Below are 17,659 nucleotides of genomic sequence, written 5' to 3'. Positions count from 1 at the left end.
CATGGTTGCGGGTATGCCGTGTGTCTCCAGAAGGGAGCTGGTCTCAGGCTACGAGCCTGCTGGACTATGTGAATAGTCCATGAACCGAGGAAGATGTGGTGAACAACTGGCAGCCTTTTCAGAGCTTTGTGGGTGATGTTGTCTCTGTGGCCATGATACCAGCAGCCCCTTGGTTTCTATCTCTTGCTGTCACCCACATTGAACTCTGCCTCCCTGACAAAAGGGTCACAAAAGGTGGCTAATTTGGTCTTCTTTGTATTTTCCAGTATGTAAAATTTTGTTCTGTGAGCATGGAAGGGTTTACTATGTGGCCTTATAGCCTTCACAGAAGAAAGTGCTTTACATATATATATATTTGTCTCTAGTTTCTCCACGACTTAGGTTGCTATGTCAGCTTTGCTCTGTCAAATTGTCCCCAGGACATTAAAACCTGGTCCTTACCATTGGGCAGATGATACAGCCTGGGCCTCCTTCTCAGGACCCATTAAATTATCATGCAGAGGAGATTCTGAGTCACTTCTATGTTGGTAATTGCATTTAGGGGTATAGTCTGTGTTTTTATTTTGTTCTCCACAGTTATGCTGCCCTCTGTGATCCCAAGCTCCCCACTGGCATGGAAGTGAGAGGGTTTCCTATTTTGTGCAAGTTTCTGCTCCTTTATGACTCCCTCTACAAGACGGGACCCCGTCCCTAAACAATTTATTTCTGTTTATGTCTCTTATATTTTGTCCTCACACCTCTTGAAGAGACTGGTTTACCTTTCTGAATATCTAGGGGCAGGCAACAGAGTACACAAGTTGTTTTATGGAAGTTGTTCCTTGTGCCAATGATCCTTAGATGAATTTGTGTGGGAGAAATTGGTTTCTGACTCTTATTCCTCTGAAATATTGGTACCCAACCAGCGCCCTTGGAAGGCCCATTTTTTGAACTGAGATGCTGTTGTTGTTCAGTCACTAAGCCGTGTCTGACTCTTCATGACCTCTTGGACTGCAGCACACCAAGACTCTCTGTATTTCACCTTCTCCCAGAGTCTTCCTGAGATTGAATCCTTTGAATCAGAGATGCTATCCAAACTTCTCATCTCCTCTCATCACTGCTCCTTCTGCTGTCAACATTTCCTAAGAATCAGTGTCTTTTCTAATGAGTCAGCTCTTCACTTCAGGTGGTCAAAGCATTTACTTCACCTTCAGCATCTTTCCTTCCATTGAGTCATGGTGACTTGGTCTGGAGGTCTATTGAAGAAGATCCTTTTCAGGTTTTGTCTGAATAATCTGTGATAAAAGACCATGTTACTCATTTTCTGTCTCTGAGCCAGATGAACTGAATGACTTTCTTTCACTCACTTTTCCTCAAAAATGGAATATAGTTGAAAGTGATCCATTTTAATGTATTTGGTGGGATGGGAGTGACCTTTCTATAGTGATCAATGAAAACACTTCTGGAAAGAATTCTTGGAAAGAAAGTCCCCTTACAAAATATCTAAAACTGATAATATGAAAATTTTAGTTCAACAGCTTAACCTTTATGGATTTAGTAAAATGTGAAAAACTTTTCAAAGATCTACTTAGCTAGCTGATTTTCAGGCAAAAAAAAAAAAAAAGCTTCTGTTTTGAGCATGTTATTCCAATTTTTTTCACTTAGTTCAGGAATATATGAGATTCATCTGTGTGACTCAGTGAGTATGTTCGCATAGGTACTTAAAACTGAATTTAAAACTGAGATAACATGCTACCGACTTTTGCTTCTTTTTTCTTTTCTTTTTCTTTTTTAAGTTAAGAACAGCTGGATGTTAAAACATTTGAGATTTCAAAAATGTACTAGTCACTTTGAACTAGCTACTAATACTTAAGCCACTGAAAGTTGTATTTACTGTAGATATACAACATATTTTTACTTGTGGAGCACAATAACTTCTAATACGTAAGTATTTAAAACTACTAATGGAGGTGTATTAGATGCTAATAACTTGGACTGCTTAAATCAATCATTTTTATAGTTGAGCTATGATTTTCTGTTTTATCCTGTTTTAAAATGTCACTAATTTTCTTTTTGGATTCATTCAGATGCAGGTCTATCATAGTCTGAATTTTAAACGAGGATATCCCCAGCTTCTTGTAAGAGTGAAAAGAAAAACCTGGCATTAAAAATGTCTCTCCATTATCTTCATTAATTCGTGATTACCACAAGAAGCATGTTAAAGCAATGGGTAATGTGGATTGTCATAACTCTGGTTTTCTTTCTGAAACTAGAGAGTGTATTTTCAGCCTCCATAAGTTTAAGTGTGCCTTTCATACTAAAACCTTCTACTAGCTAGATAGTTGGTAATACAAGTGACCCAACTTGAAATGACTTCTCTTCTCCATCAAAATGTTAGTGAGACCAACAGAGCAAATTGTGATAGATCAATGTATGGTTTTCAATCACTTGAGCATTTTTTCATCAACACTTGCATAGCTACATCAAGCAAAGGACCACAAGGAGAATTTTTTTTTTTTTTTTTTTTGGCTACTATGACTACCTCCACTCCACACTATCGCATCGTATCTCCATGACAGAGCAGATAATTTGGACTAACAGTGGAGACGTCTACCTTTCCAGTTAGGTATGGTGATATGTCAGTCCATAACGGTCCTTTTTCTAAGCTGCAACATGCGGCCAATTCATGGTTCCCAGTGCCAATTAGTGCTGATACAGCTGCTACTTCTCTTTCAATTTAATTCATCAGCCACCTTCCTTATATGAAAATTACCCTAATTACAACCCATCTAACAATTAGGTGTCAGACTGTGCAGGATAATGAAGAGTAAAATCAATGTTGGTATACGTCATCAAATTCCTACATTTCTCTTATTTGAACAATAAGGTATATGCTCATCTTCTTCATAGTTTCATTTTTTATTTTGAGATTAGAGTAAAATGGGACTTTTCTTTAATGCCTGGCTATTGGACAATGCCTGGCTATAATATAAACACTTCAGTTCAAGAGAACTTTTGATAGGTATCCTATGTAAATTTCAACTAATTAATTGTTTGGGAAAAAAAAAAGAAAATGAAAACAAAGAGAAAAGATGGAATGGATAAAGTGACTTTCGAAATACAGGCTACTGAATGGATATCGAAATTAGGATGGTATGGGAGAAAGAACAGATAACAAATCTTATTGATACAAAGCAAATGCATAGTATGTACCTTACTGCTGTCTCAGCTGCATCCTATTCTATGACCTAAAAGAAAAACAGCTGGAGGTTGTCTCCATTAAAAACTATGTTTAACACTTGAAAACATACATGGTGCAGGCTGCTCAGTAATCATGATCAGGATCATAATATCAGTGGCATATCAGAGAGAACAAGACAGAATGAAAAATTGTAACAGCACAAAATGGGTATTTTACGATTGGTATTATAAAGGGTCACTTTTGCTCTTCTGTCTTTAATGCACATCTTTATTGCCTACCAACAGTATTCCACCCTATATTTCCAAATACATATTTTGATGTTGCTTGGCTGTTCCTGCAAAGACAGATTTATGTCCTTCTGTGGAATGTAACACCTCAACTTGTTTAAGATATTCTTGGAAGACAGTATATCTGTTTGCCTTAGTAACTTCATTAAGTTCCTCTTTCACTGTCTTTCTGTAGCTACAGAAGGCAAACTACTTTCAGTCATGCTAAGCCCCATCTCACAACTTTGCTTCAACCTTTTTTTGTGGTTGGAAGGAAACTCTGTTAGCCTACCTACCAAGGTAAGCACAGATATCAGGCCTTTTCCTTATCTATCTTGCACATCAGCAAACAAACAGTGGCTGCCAAATGATGTATTTTAAATACTTCTTGAGTTAGCAATAAAGAAATGTAATAACCAAGCAAAAGCTATATTCACTATTCAACAGCATCCCATATCTTCCAGTGTTGTTGTAATTGACCTCTATTATTGATTGATAATTTTTTGCCTTGTCAACAAATATTTATTATATTTATGTGAAATGCAAATGAGGTAATTCAAATTATAAAATGATTGTATGCTCTCAAGAAGTTTACAGTATATTAGAACCCATTCTAAGCATGTTGTTTCAGTCTGTGCTTACCTAAAATTCAGTAGTAATTATAGAGAAATATAAAAAAAAAAAACAATAGTAAACATTCAATCTAATCACCTAACAAAGTCATGGAGAAAGCATGGTGCAAAATGGCTGCTCCTTAATATATTGTGCAATGAAATACTCTAGGCAGAGTATCTGCTTGCTGGCCTCTGCTATCCAGACTCTTATGAACTCTATTTAGAACTTTGGTCAATCTCAACTTGCAGCCATTCCCGTAGACAGTGGTGGCAACATCGAGTCATGTCCATGTGTTTGTGAGGTACTTAACATAGGGTAACAGCAAGTTAAAGACATCATTCTCATTCTTGCAGCTAATGGACAATGAGATCTGTGGAATCTTTGTGTAGAGGAGGGAGTTGTTCACAGCAGCACATTCTTCTTTCACTGAAAGTGTTCTTTAAAATGCAGGTCAGAATACTATGCATTAGAGATGTAAGCGTTTTGCAGCAAATCTGAGGTTACTGAAATTGGTGTCTTTAATTAATAATTTCAAGCACTAAGTTCAATGGCCTCAGTTTAGATTTCAGGCATCTTGCTATGTAGGCAAATATACATTGTTTGAGCAGTATCGACATAAACACGATTGCACCTTCTATTTCATTATCTTGTACAGAATATTCCTTCTGACTCCCTTTCAGATTCTTTTCATATTCTGCCCTCAGTGGAGTTCCTTCCCAAAGAGAACAAGACTAATGCCCATAGTCCTTTGAGATAGCTAATAAAAGACATGGATATGGGCATCAAGATATCGCAGGTTAACAAGCCTCTGTTCTATCCTCTCCTGAATAGATATTATCAAATTGTTCCTCATTTTATCCTACCTAGGGAAACCTGGTTACATTCTCACATTTCATGACACATTGCAATGTTAATCTATTCCCTTATGTTTTTATTGTATCAGTGTTGACAATTCTGAAAAGGTTAAGAAAATATAACTCAGTATATTAGTTAAACATTTTACATGAGTTCAAATTTTTTTTCTTTTTCTTTTTTCTTTTTCTTATGTCTGGTGCCTAAAATAGTAAAAGTGAAAAAGAAAATTTCAGGGAGGAAAATGCAGAAGTTTGGGTAAAAAGAAAGATAACATGACGGGTAAGATCAGAGGATGGAATCTGATGATTAAAGTGTATCAAGCAAATGGGTAAATGCAGGACACAAAAGTCAGTGTGACTTCAATACTGTTTCGCAACAGCATAATTTTATGTAACCAGATCACAGAGTAGTCTTACATACAAAATATTCTAAAATACCTTGAGATCTAGAACAACGGTATATCTTTCAAAGCCTTGCCCCACTGCTAAGCTGCCGACCATACAGGACTTCTGGCTTCAACTGTCTGTGGCAACCAGCCAAAAGGAAGTTTATGAAGATAATTTATTTTGATATGCATTGATAGTGCATGTCTAAAAAAGGCCACAATTCTTGAGAGCAGAATCAAAGTGGAAAAATTGTACTCTCAGCCTTCAATTTTATGGGGCTTCCACATGCATTCACTTACTCTCCCACCCTTCATGAGTAGACAAAAACTGCAACATTAAGAAGAGGGAGATGGCTTATTCACAGAGAAGGCAAGTGGGAAAGTCAAAATGGAGCAGGTAGCCTACCTCCCTATATCCTCAGCAAAGTAACCCTATGTAAATATTTCTAAGGGCTACTAGGATGCACAGGTCAATGATGTTGCTTCTAGGATTACAGAGCTTGATTGAGATGCTTTAGTTTCATTTTATCTCTCATCTCTTTCCTTAGGTCACATACCAGGCATGTTAACACCTCCAAAAATGGAGAGGTCTAGGACGTATTTAGAGACAATGCCTGCTGCTGCATAAGACCAAGGTTGTACATTAAAGTAGCATGTGGGCTAAGGGTTCCATATCAGCATTCCACATGACTCTACAGAAATTCGCCATCCCCAGAAAGCTCTCCAAAGACTTTATGTAAAGCCCACTTTGAGGGAGGATAGGAATGAAACTGACAAGAGTGGTGTGCTTTCTCGTTGTCCTCAAACTCACTTATCACCCCATGTACAATGAGAGATTAATATGCTTTATGAACCACCTCCTAAGCTGTGCCTACAACTAATTTTTGATGTTTGGTTGTATCTGACACTCTGAGACCATTTGCTGTATCACACTGGGCTCCCTGTCCTTCAAATCATCCAAAGGTTGCTCAAATTCATGTCCATTGATTCATTGGTGTCTTGCAACCATCCTGTCCTCTGTGTTTCCCTTCTCCTCCTGCCCTCAATCTTTCCCAGCAGCAGATTCTTTCCAGTGAATCGGCAGTTGGTCTCGGGTGACCAAATATTGGCCCATCAGGTTCAGCATCAGTCTTTCTGTGATTAGTTAGGGTTGATGACCTTCATGGTTGATTTGTTTGACCTCTCTACTCTTTATAGGACTCTCAAGATTCTTCTCCAGCCCCACAGTTGCAAAGCACTGATGCTTTGACAGTGAGTTTTTGTGGTCCCTCACTCACCTCTATACATGACTACTGGATAAACAAGAGTGTGTGTATTCAGATCTTTGCCAGTAATGTCTTCACATTTTAATGTTTTGAATAGATTAGTCAAAGCTTTTTGTCCAAGGGACAGGGTCTTTAGTCTCATGGCTACAGTCCATGCCCACAGTGGTGTCATAGGTCAAGAAAATAAAATTTCTCACTGGTTCCATTTTCTCTTCATTGTTATGCTTTGAAATTATGGGGCCAAATGCCATGATCTTAGGTTTTTGAATGTTGAGTTTCAATCTAGTCTTTCCACTCTTCTTTCACATTCACCAAGAGGCCCCTTAGTTCCTACTGTCATTCTGTTATTTGGATGGTGTCATCTGGATACCTGGGAGAGATGAATAACTCCCACATAAATTTTGTTTCTAGCTTGAGCTTCATATATGATTTTATTTTTCATGATGTTTTCTGCACAAAAGTTAAATAAACAGGGCAACAGTATATAGCTTTGACATATTCCTTTTCTGATTTTGAACGAGTTCATTATCCCATGTCCATGGCTGCTGGCTCCTATTCATAACTGGCACCACCAGGGTTCCAGCAGTCCAAGCAGCTGTACTACCTCCTGTGCTCAATAAGGCAGACCCCAGTGCTCCACAAGTGTTTCAGAGCAGACTTCTTTGGTGATCACATGTAGAGGAAGGATGAAAATTATATCTGAGACCCAGGGACAGAGCCATTAAAGAAGAGGATTGGAAATCCTCCAACAAGTTTAGCATGCTGCTAATTAAATACACATGATTAATGACACAAAACCTGTGTCTGTGGAATACATCAAAAAACAATAAGAGTTCAAGCAAAAGAAAATGCCCAGGCTCAGGCAGCTGTAAGAATGACCAGGAGTTATAGCAATTATGAGTTTGAGCTGTCCCTAGAGAGATCCAGAGTCAGTTCTCTTCATCTTTGGAGAGCTTCCCAAAGAGGTGTAGTTGTCCTGTGACTCATGTTGGGGACTAGGACACTGACAGATGAAACACTAGGAAATAGGTATTATTCTTCTGATGTTTTGAATTGTTGTGTTGTTGATGCACTACTTTTCTCAGTTGTAGGCTTCTTGGTAATGGCACATTGATTTGGTCTTTTAAGATCATTTCAACCATATTTTTATTTTTTGTATATATAGATTTCTACTTTTACTTTGGTTTCCTATTTTCTGTACCTTTCATTGACATTGCATCTCTTCATTTTTTTAAATAGGTAAGTACTTCTGTTTTAACTGTGATCTTCTATTATTCTGTGGGAGATATATCTGATCTTCTTGCCAGATTTGCTTTTCTTTATTTTTCCATTGACACTCTGCTCTGTTTTTCCTTGAGATTTATTTGATTAGTTCTCTTTATGAATCTGTTGTGTTTATTGCTTGTGCTACTTTTGGTTTTGTTTGATTTTGTTTTCTTGCCATTTATCTTTGTTACTTTTTAAAATCTCTTCAATATGTAGTATCATGGTTCTCTGAGCAGAAATTTGGCCTGTTCTTCTAGGGTGTCAACCCTGAGACCAGGATCATGGGGCACCAGAGAATTCCTCTGTACAGTGAATATTAACTGGTGACAGTCTCCATGAAGACCTTCTTCTTAATCTAAGATACACCCTATCCAACTACTTGCACAACCCAAAGCTGATGCCTCATGCGACAAAACATGCAAGACAGAAACACAAATGAAATCATTGGCAGATAGACTCCCTAACATCAGACAAATCCCATAGACACGTGCAAATGACACGAACAGACATGGTCCCACCATAAGAGAGGGAAGACTCAGTTGCAGGCTCAAGAACATAGTCCCCAGTCTCTCCCACTCCAAAGCCCACACTAGCCACTCGACCAACCTAATCAACTCGGAGAAGAGATAGGGGCAGTAACTATACCCCAGCAGCCTGGGAAGAAATGTTTGTTAACACAGTAAGTAGGGGAATGTGAAGAGAGAGAAATATGTTGTGGGCAAAGGAACATGGTAAAAATTCAAAACTTAATTAAAGAGGAAATGAAAAAGACTTGGGAGTAATGATAGTAAAGATGACCAAACATTTTGGATATAGAATGGAGGAAAGATGAGAAACATTTTTGAAGGGCCGGGAAAAATGAATAAGCAACAACAAATAATTAACAACACAAAATCTGTCATTGGTATACTACAGGCTAAAACTCATTGTTGTACTGCTGAAGACAACACAACATTGGAAAGCAAGTATCCTCCAATTTAAAAATGAAGTTTAAAAAGAAACACAAGCGTTCAATGGCACAACGGACCTGACAAACTTAATTGATACTTATAGGACATTTCTAAGACCCACTGGACTTCACATTCGAGGATGTTTGGCTCTAGATGAGTGATCACACCATGGTGATTATCTGGGTCATGAAGAGTTTTTTTATACAGTTCTTCTGTGTATTCTTGCCACCTCTTCTTCAATACTTTGGCCAGCTCATACAAAGAGTTGCCTCATTGGAAAAGACCCTGATGCTGTGAGGGGTTGGGGGCAGGAGGAGAAGGGACGACAGAGGATGAAATGGCTGGATGGCATCACCAATTCAATGGACATGAGTTTGAATAAATTCTGGGAGTTGGTGATGGACAGGGAGGCCTGGCGTGCTGCGATTCATAGGGTCTCAAAAAGTCGGACACGACTGAGTGAACAGAGGAACAGGATAGGACATTTCACCCAAACACAGCTGACTATACATTTTCCTAACGTGAAAATGAAACATCTCCAGTTCAGTTCAGTCGCTCAGTCTTATCCGACTCTTTGTGACCACATGAACTTCAGCATGCCAGGCCTCCCTGTCCATCACCAGCTCCCAGAGTCAACCCAAACCCATGTCCATTGTGTCGGTGATACCATCCAACCATCTCATCGTCTGTCGTCCCCTTCTTCTCCTGACCTCAATCTTTCTCAGCATCAGGGTCTTTTCAAATGAGTCAGCTGTTTGCATCAAGTGGCCAAAGAATTGGAGTTTCAGCTTCTACTTCTGGTTAAATTACAAATCAAGCCTTGATACATCAAGCCTGGATCTCAAATCAAGCCTTGGTAAATTTAAGATGATCGATATAATATCAAGAAATTTTTTTTTTTTTAACCACAATGCTATGATTTACATACCAGACTTTGGGGGTGGGAACTGTGAAAAACATGAATACATGTAGGCTAATAAATACACCTCTACGTGGCCAAGAGATCACTGATGAAATCAGAGAGAAAATAACAGAAAAAAAAAAAAGTTTGGAGTCAAATAATATTAAAATATTGATTATCTGAAATTTATGGAGTATGCTAAAGCAGTAAAACAGTGAAGTTGATAAGTACTACACATCTCAGGTAATCATCCTAACCTTAAATTGGAAGCATTTAGAGAAAGAAGAAAAATCAGACAAAATTACCCAGAGTGAATAGAAGGGAAAAAAAACTGATATAAAGTCAGTGCAGACACTAAAGAAAGAGATGATGAAAAAATTAGCCAAAATCAATATCACTGAAAGGGGGCTCTGGGAGAGCATAAGCAAACGAGATAAATCATGCGCCAGACTTATCAAGGAAAAAAAAAAGGGGGGTGGGGGAAATATTTAAATCAATAAAATTTGATATGACAAAGACAATATAACTGATACCCTAGAAATAACAAAGGATCATAAAAGACTACAGCAAGCAGCTATAAGCCAATAAATTTTAGAATCTGAAATCCATGAACAAATGCTCAGAAATTCAACCAAGAAGAAACAGAAAATCTGAACACAGCAAGTACAAGCACTAATATTGAAACTGTGATGAAAAATTCCCAGTTAACAAAATTAAAGCCAAATGACTTCACAGGGAAATTTTATGAACCATTCAGAGAACTGTTAACACATGCACTTCTGAAACTCTTCCAAAATTCTAGAGTGGAAGGAAAATGTATAAATTCATCCTACAAGGTCACCATCACCCTAATACCAACACCAAGATAACACAGAAAAGGAAAGTTAGAGACCAATATCACATGGATGAACAGAAGCAAACAACCTGAACAAAATACGAGCCAATACCTTAAAGGATTGAACATCACCCATTACTAAGTGGGGTTTATGCCAGATATGCAAACTTTCTTTAGTATCTGCATAGCAATGTATGCTGTATATTGTATGTATATTGTACGTATATTGAAGGCTTTTAACCATATTACCACCTCAATAGATGCTGAAAAAACTTTGATATAATTCAACAAGCGTTTGAGATTGAAACTCTCCAGAAACTGAACATAGCAAAACATACCTCAACTTAACAAAGGCACACAAATCAAAACTACATAGAAGTATCACCTCACACCTTTCCAATGGCCATCCTTTAAAAAATGTCCACCGCAGGGACTTCCGTGCTGGTCCCGTGGCTAAGACACCATGATTCCAATGCAGGGGTCCCAGATTTGATCCCTGGTCATGCAACTAGATTCCAGATGCAGCAGCTGAGGTTTGTGGCAACGAAATATATATATGTGTGTGTATATATATATATATATGTGTGTGTGTGTATATTATATTATATATAACATATATATTATACATATATATAATTTTATAACAGTATATGAAGGAGATGGTGTGGAGAAAAGGGAATCCGCCTGCCCTCATGCACTATTGTTGGGAATGTAGATGAATACTGCCACGGTGCAGAACAGAATGGAAGTTAACTAGGAATAAAACTGTCATATAACCCAACAATCCCACTATTTGGCATATACCCAAATGAAACCATAATGGAAAAACGCATATGTACCCCAGTAACCACTGCAGCAACATTTAGAGTAATCAATAAAGGGAAGCAACCTCAGTGTTCATCAAACGAAGAATGGATAAAGAAACTATGGTACATATACAGGATGAAAAATTACTCACCCATAAAAAAGGAACAAAACTGGATTATCTGTAGAGTTACAGATGAATCTAGAGCCTATTATACAGTGAAGTAATTCAAAAACAAAGACCAACAATGCATACTAATGCATATACATGGAATCTGGAAAACAGGTACTGAAGAACCCATTTAGAGGGTAGGAAGAGATGCAGTCATAGAAAACAGACTTGCGGACACAGAGTGGGAAGGAGAGGATGGAATGAATTGAACAAATTGTACTGACATAAGTAAAATACCAAGTATGTAGTAGATAGCTAGTGCTATGGAGTGCTCTAGTCGAGTGGGTTGTGGGGTAGGAGAGTAGGCCCAAGAGGGAGTTGGGACGACCACTCAAAAGGGAGGCTCAGCTATATTTACTAATAACTCATTTATTTTGCTGTGCAGCAGAAACTAACACAACATTGAAGTCAATTATACCCCAAATTTTAATCATTTTGATTCACGTGAGGAAAGAAAATCAGTCTTTGGCCAACTTGTGCAAGAAACAAGTAAAGTGTCACAGTGCATGCCAAGTAAAATGTGTACCCAGGACTGCTTTGTATGTATAGAAAAAGCAAAAACAAACAAACAAACAAAAATCTTAAAGTGCAGAGCTAAGTTAGCCAGAATTAATTCAGATTCTACATTTAAGTGTCCCTTCACTTCACTGATTTCTCATTGTTTCTGAAAATAAAGAAGGGGTCTATAAAAGGAAAGTAAACATAGCTATATACTTTCATAAATTGATGTCATCAATTTATGAAAACATGAATTCCCTCAAGTTTTAATAAGTAGTACCAGACCTTTGACTTTCAGAACTATGCTAAGTAGGAATTAGTAAACATAGGTTGAAACTGAGATGCTGCGCAAGAATCCCTTGTTTTGTAATCTAGAATGTGTGCTACTGACTGGGAGAAATGCATAGCCTAAAAGTGGAAAATTATTGTTTCTTCATCAGGAGTTTCATACTAAGATGGATTCTTAGTATGAGAAGCATGAGAAGCAACTTGCCATGTACTGCAAAAAGACTGCTTTGAAGACGGATAGGGGGAGTCAGGTTTTACAGAAGTTTAGGTACAATGACCAGGTATGGAGAATGTCCGGATATTATGGTTAATGGAAGAAAAACTTGACACCTCAAGTGAATGGATTGAGCTATTTTTTACCTATGGGAAGATGCAAGAATCTGGGATTCTTGAAATAATTGCTTTGATAAGCACCTTAACTAGGGCTAGTATCTATTCTTTCTGTCTCAAGTCAGTTCTTTGGGCAACACTGGCGGCAGCTGCAGTAACTAAGGACTTGATAGTGGGCAATCCGATTTCATCAAGAGTCCCCTCAGGTTTCACATTTAAGGATGGATGCAATGGTTTTTGACTTGATGACTGCAACATCCTTTGTTTACTGATATGGCTGGCTACATTCTTGGTTGACAGAGTGCTCTATTCTCTACAACCTCAGAAGAAGTTACTGTCTGTAGAGAGATTTTTTCACTCTAACAGAAGGAGACTGTGGGCTTCTACATCAACAGGACATAAAAAGGACCTAAAGTAATGTGAAAATACCCAATACAGGTTTACAAGTACCAAAGAGACAGGAGACTGAAAGAAAAACATATATTTGAAGAACACATCCCAGAACACTTCCAGATCAAGGAAGGGTAAACATGAGAGGGGTAGTGAGTTTTCAAGTCATATATATGTTTGTATCACATATACATACATTTATGTATTTATATTTACATATGTTCAAATAAGCATATACACATATACTGTGTATATATTTACCTCTACTCATCTATCTATCTATCTATCTATCTATCTATCTATCTATCTATCTATCTATCTACCTATCTATCTATCTACCTATCTGTATATATATATATATATATATATATATATACATATATATATCCTATGTATCTGAACATTCTCTGGAATGTTTTCAAAAATAGGCTTTACATTAAGGCATTAAACAAGTCAGCATTTTAAATCATACCAAGGACTGGAAAATATCAATTTTCATTACAGTCCCAAAGAAAGGCAATCCAAAAGAATGCTCAAATGACAACACAATTGCAGTCATCTCACTTGCTAGTAAAGTAATGCTCAAAATTCTCCAAGCAAGGCTTCAGCAATACATGAACCGTGAACTTCCAGATGTTCAAGGTGGTTTTAGAAAAGGCAGAGGAACCAGAGATCAAATAGCCAACATCTGCTGGATCATCGAAAAAGCAAGAGAGTTCCAGAAAAACAAACAAACAAACAAACAAACAAACCACATCTATTCCTGCTTTATTGACTATGCCAAAGCCTTTGACTGTGCGGATCACAATAAACTTTGGAAAATTCTTGAAGAGATGGGAATACCAGACCACCTGACCTGCCTCTTGAGAAACCTATATGCAGGTCATGAAGCCACAGTTAGAACTGGACATGGAACAACAGACTGTTTCCATACAGGAAAAGAAGTGCATCAAGGCTGTATATTGTCACCCTGGGTATTTAATTTACATGCAGAGGACATCATGAGAAATGCTGGACTGGAAGAAGCACAAGCTGGAATCAAGATTTCTGGGAGAAATATCAATAACCTCAGATATGCAGATGATACCACCCTTATGGCAGAAAGTGAAGAGTAACTAAAAAGCCTCTTGATGAGAGTGAAAGAAGAGAGTGAAAAAGTTGGCTTAAAGCTCAACATTCAGCAAACTAAGATCATGGCATTTGGTTCCATCACTTCATGGGATATAGAAAGGGAAACAGTGGAAACAGTGTCAGACTTTATTTATTTTTACTTTTTGGCTCCAAAATCACTGCAGATGGTGATTGCAGCCATGACATTAAAAGACGCTTACTCCTTGGAAGGAAAGTTATGACCAACCTAGACAGCATATTAAAAAGGAGAGACATTACTTTGCCAACAAAGGTCCATCTAGTCAAGGCTATGGTTTTTCCAGTGGTCATGTATGGATGTGAGAGTTGAACTGTGAACAAAGCTGAGCGCCAAAGAATTGATGCTTTTGAACTGTGGATTTGGAGAAGACACTTGAGAGCCCCTTGAACTGCAAAGAGCTCCAAACAGTCCATCCTAAAGGAGATCAGTCCTGGGTGTTCATTGAAGGACTGATGCTGAAGCTGAAACTCCAATATTTTGGCCACCTCCTGCGAAGAGCTGACTCATTGGAAAAAATCCCTGACACTGGGAGGGATTAGGGGCAGGAGGAGAAGGGGACAACAGAAGGTGAGATGACTGGATGGCATCACCGACTAGATGGACATGAGTTTGAGTAAACTCTGGGAGTTGGTGATGGACAGGGAGGCCTGGCGTGCTGTGATTCATGGGGTTGCAAAGTGTAGGACATGACTGAGCGACTGAACTGAACTGAAGCATGTTCTCTGAAAACCAGGTAGTGGAGGTAAAAGTTCAATGGGATACATGTTTCCAAAGTTGTCAATGTGTGGAAAATTACACAAGACATTACTAAAGAACCAATGTGTCAAAGTGTAAGTCTCAAGGGAAATTAGATAATATTCTGAGGTCAATGTAAGTGAAAGCACTTTTAGCAAATCATCAGACCTGCAAAATATATACCTGCAGTCATATACCTCCTGTAAAATATATGCTGCTCCCTGTAGACAGCAAAATTATATACCTAAACTTTTGACATATACATAGACTGTATATGTGTAGGTGTGTGTTTACATATATGTTGTGTGTGTGTGTGTGTGTGTGACTAAAAGTTTCCCAGGTAGCGCTAGTAGTAAGGAACATGCCTTCTAATGCAGAAGTCATAAGAGATGCCTGTTCAATCCATGGGTCGGAAGATCTCCTGGAATTAGGCATGGCAACCCATTCCTATTTCTTCACCTTGAGAATCCCATGGATTGAGAATACATGGTAGGTGACAGTCTGTGTGATGCAGAGTGTCAGACAAGAGTGTAGTGACTTAACACATGAAATATCACTTTAATGGGTTGCTAATATACATAGTACACCTGTTCCTTTCATATATTGCCAATGACATGCTCAGCAAAAAATCAGTATGGTACAGCATAAAAATATATCTGGTTCTATGGGTTTATTTATATACAATGTGATAACCAATTCAACCTCTTTTGTTATTAATCTACTCATTTTTTTCTAGTTTTAAAAATTGTTCTATTCACTCTGCTATCCTAGCAATTTGATGGCTTCACTTAGCTTGAGACTTTTATCGACAAAAATACCTGTCCTAAATACAAAATATTCCTCTTTATTTAGTATATTTAATAGCAAATGGCATCTTATTCATTCTCATTTTAGTAACTAAATCTTCTCTTTTTGTTTGTTTATTTTACCTAATATTATTTTTACTAATTTTGTTTTTTGTTCAATTTTCTCTATTCTCTTACTATTTATATTATCTTATACCCATACTGATATTTATTGATTTCCTCTTTCTCCTTGGTGTGGATTTAGATTTATTTTTCAGCTTCTGAAGAAGACATTAGTTTCCAATCCCCAGGACTGGAGAGCTTTCTATTTATATAAGCTTAAATATATATGGGTTCTTCTTCTGTGGTATCTCATGACCTGTTACATTGTGTTTACATTTTGATTCACCTCAGAATATGTTATCATTTGTCCTGTGAGTTATTCTTTGCCTCATCAAGCCCTTCAGAATGCGTTGTGTTTTTCCATATATTACATTTTTCAAATTTTCCTCCTATTGTTGATTTCAATTTACATGCTTTGGGTGCCAGGGACCATATTTGGTATGAGTTAAAGTATTAATGGTTATTTCATAGCTTAATATAAACCCAATTCTCAGGAATATTCTAGAGACTATTCTCTATAAGTGCAATTGAGAGATGGGTATTCTGTTCTTTTTGGGTGGAATGTTCTGCACATCTGTGTTTGGTCCAATGGTTTTATTGTCATTTAGGTTTTCTCTTCCCTCAGTGTTCTTATCTTCCTCTTGAATTATTTGGATATTTATTCTTAGACTATATTTCTTGCTCTTGTTTTGCAGATTTTACACTTCATGTTAGCTTAAAGGCAGAGAAACAATTCAAATATTAGGTAATTTTAACTCTTTGATGATGTGAACTTGCATGTGTGTGTGTGTGTGTGTGTGTGATATCCATATATCATTTATGTAAAAATAATATGAAAAATATATAACTAATATAATCATTGGAATAACTGATGGTGAAAATCCAGTACTTTGGCCACCTGATGTGAAGAACTGACTCCTTTGGGAAGACTCTGTTGCTGGGAAAGATTGACGGCAACAGGAGAAGGGGACAACAGAGGATGAATGGTTTGATGACATCACCAACTCAACGGACAGGAGTTTGAGAAGACTACAGGAGTTGGAGATGGACAGGGAGGCCTGTCATGCTGCAGTCCATGGAGTGGCAAAGAATCAGATATGACTGTGTGACTGAACTGAATACATTTAATGCCATTTATTTCATATCATTTTTTATTTAAAAATTGTTTTGTCTATTATTAGCATAGTAATTATGGCCCTGCATTGCTTATTGCTTGCATAAAATTTTCCTTACCATGTAATGTTGAAAATCTATTCAACTGCAATATTTGTCTCTTCGACAGTCTATAGTTGCCATATTAAAAAAAAAAAATCTATTACCCCATCTTCTAGTATACCACCTTAATGTGTTTTGTGTTGTTGCTATTTTTTTATGAAATAGATTTTAGAGTGATTTTAAGAAGTAGCTCTAGATATTTTGATTGCTGTTATTCACTCATTCAGTCTTGTCCAACTCTTCTGTGACTCCCTGAACTGCCACACAACAGGCTTCCCTCTCTTTGACTGTCTCCCATAGTTTGCTCAAACACATGTCCATTGAATTGGTGATGCCATCCAGCCATCTCATCTTCTGTCACCCTCTTCTCCTGGCCTCAATCTTTCCCAACATCATGGTGTTTCCAGAGTGGGCTCTTTGTATGAGGTTGGCAAAATCCTCGAGTTTCAGCTTCAGCATTAGTGCTTCAAAAGTATATTCAAGATTTGTTTCCTTGAATATTGATTGGTTTGATCTCCTTGCAGTCCAAAGGACCCCTGAGTTTTCTCCAGCATCACAGTTTGAAGGCATTAGTTCTTCAGCTCTCAGCCTTGTTTATATTCCAAGTCTCACATCTATACATGACTACTGGATAAATCATAGATGTTTGTGAC

General features: G+C 37.6%; 1 pseudogene; it reads left to right on the top strand.

Moving 5' to 3' along the window:
• The first annotated feature begins 1 nt into the window (after position 1).
• LOC122436380 lies at positions 2-2,344 on the top strand (annotated as a pseudogene).
• Positions 2,345-17,659: the final 15,315 nt, after the last annotated feature.

The sequence above is a fragment of the Cervus canadensis genome, chromosome Y, assembly GCF_019320065.1.
Source record: "Cervus canadensis isolate Bull #8, Minnesota chromosome Y, ASM1932006v1, whole genome shotgun sequence".
Taxonomy (NCBI): Eukaryota; Metazoa; Chordata; class Mammalia; order Artiodactyla; family Cervidae; genus Cervus; species Cervus canadensis.
The sequence above is the reverse complement of the archived record's forward strand: the minus strand, read 5'-3'. Positions and strand labels throughout refer to the sequence as shown.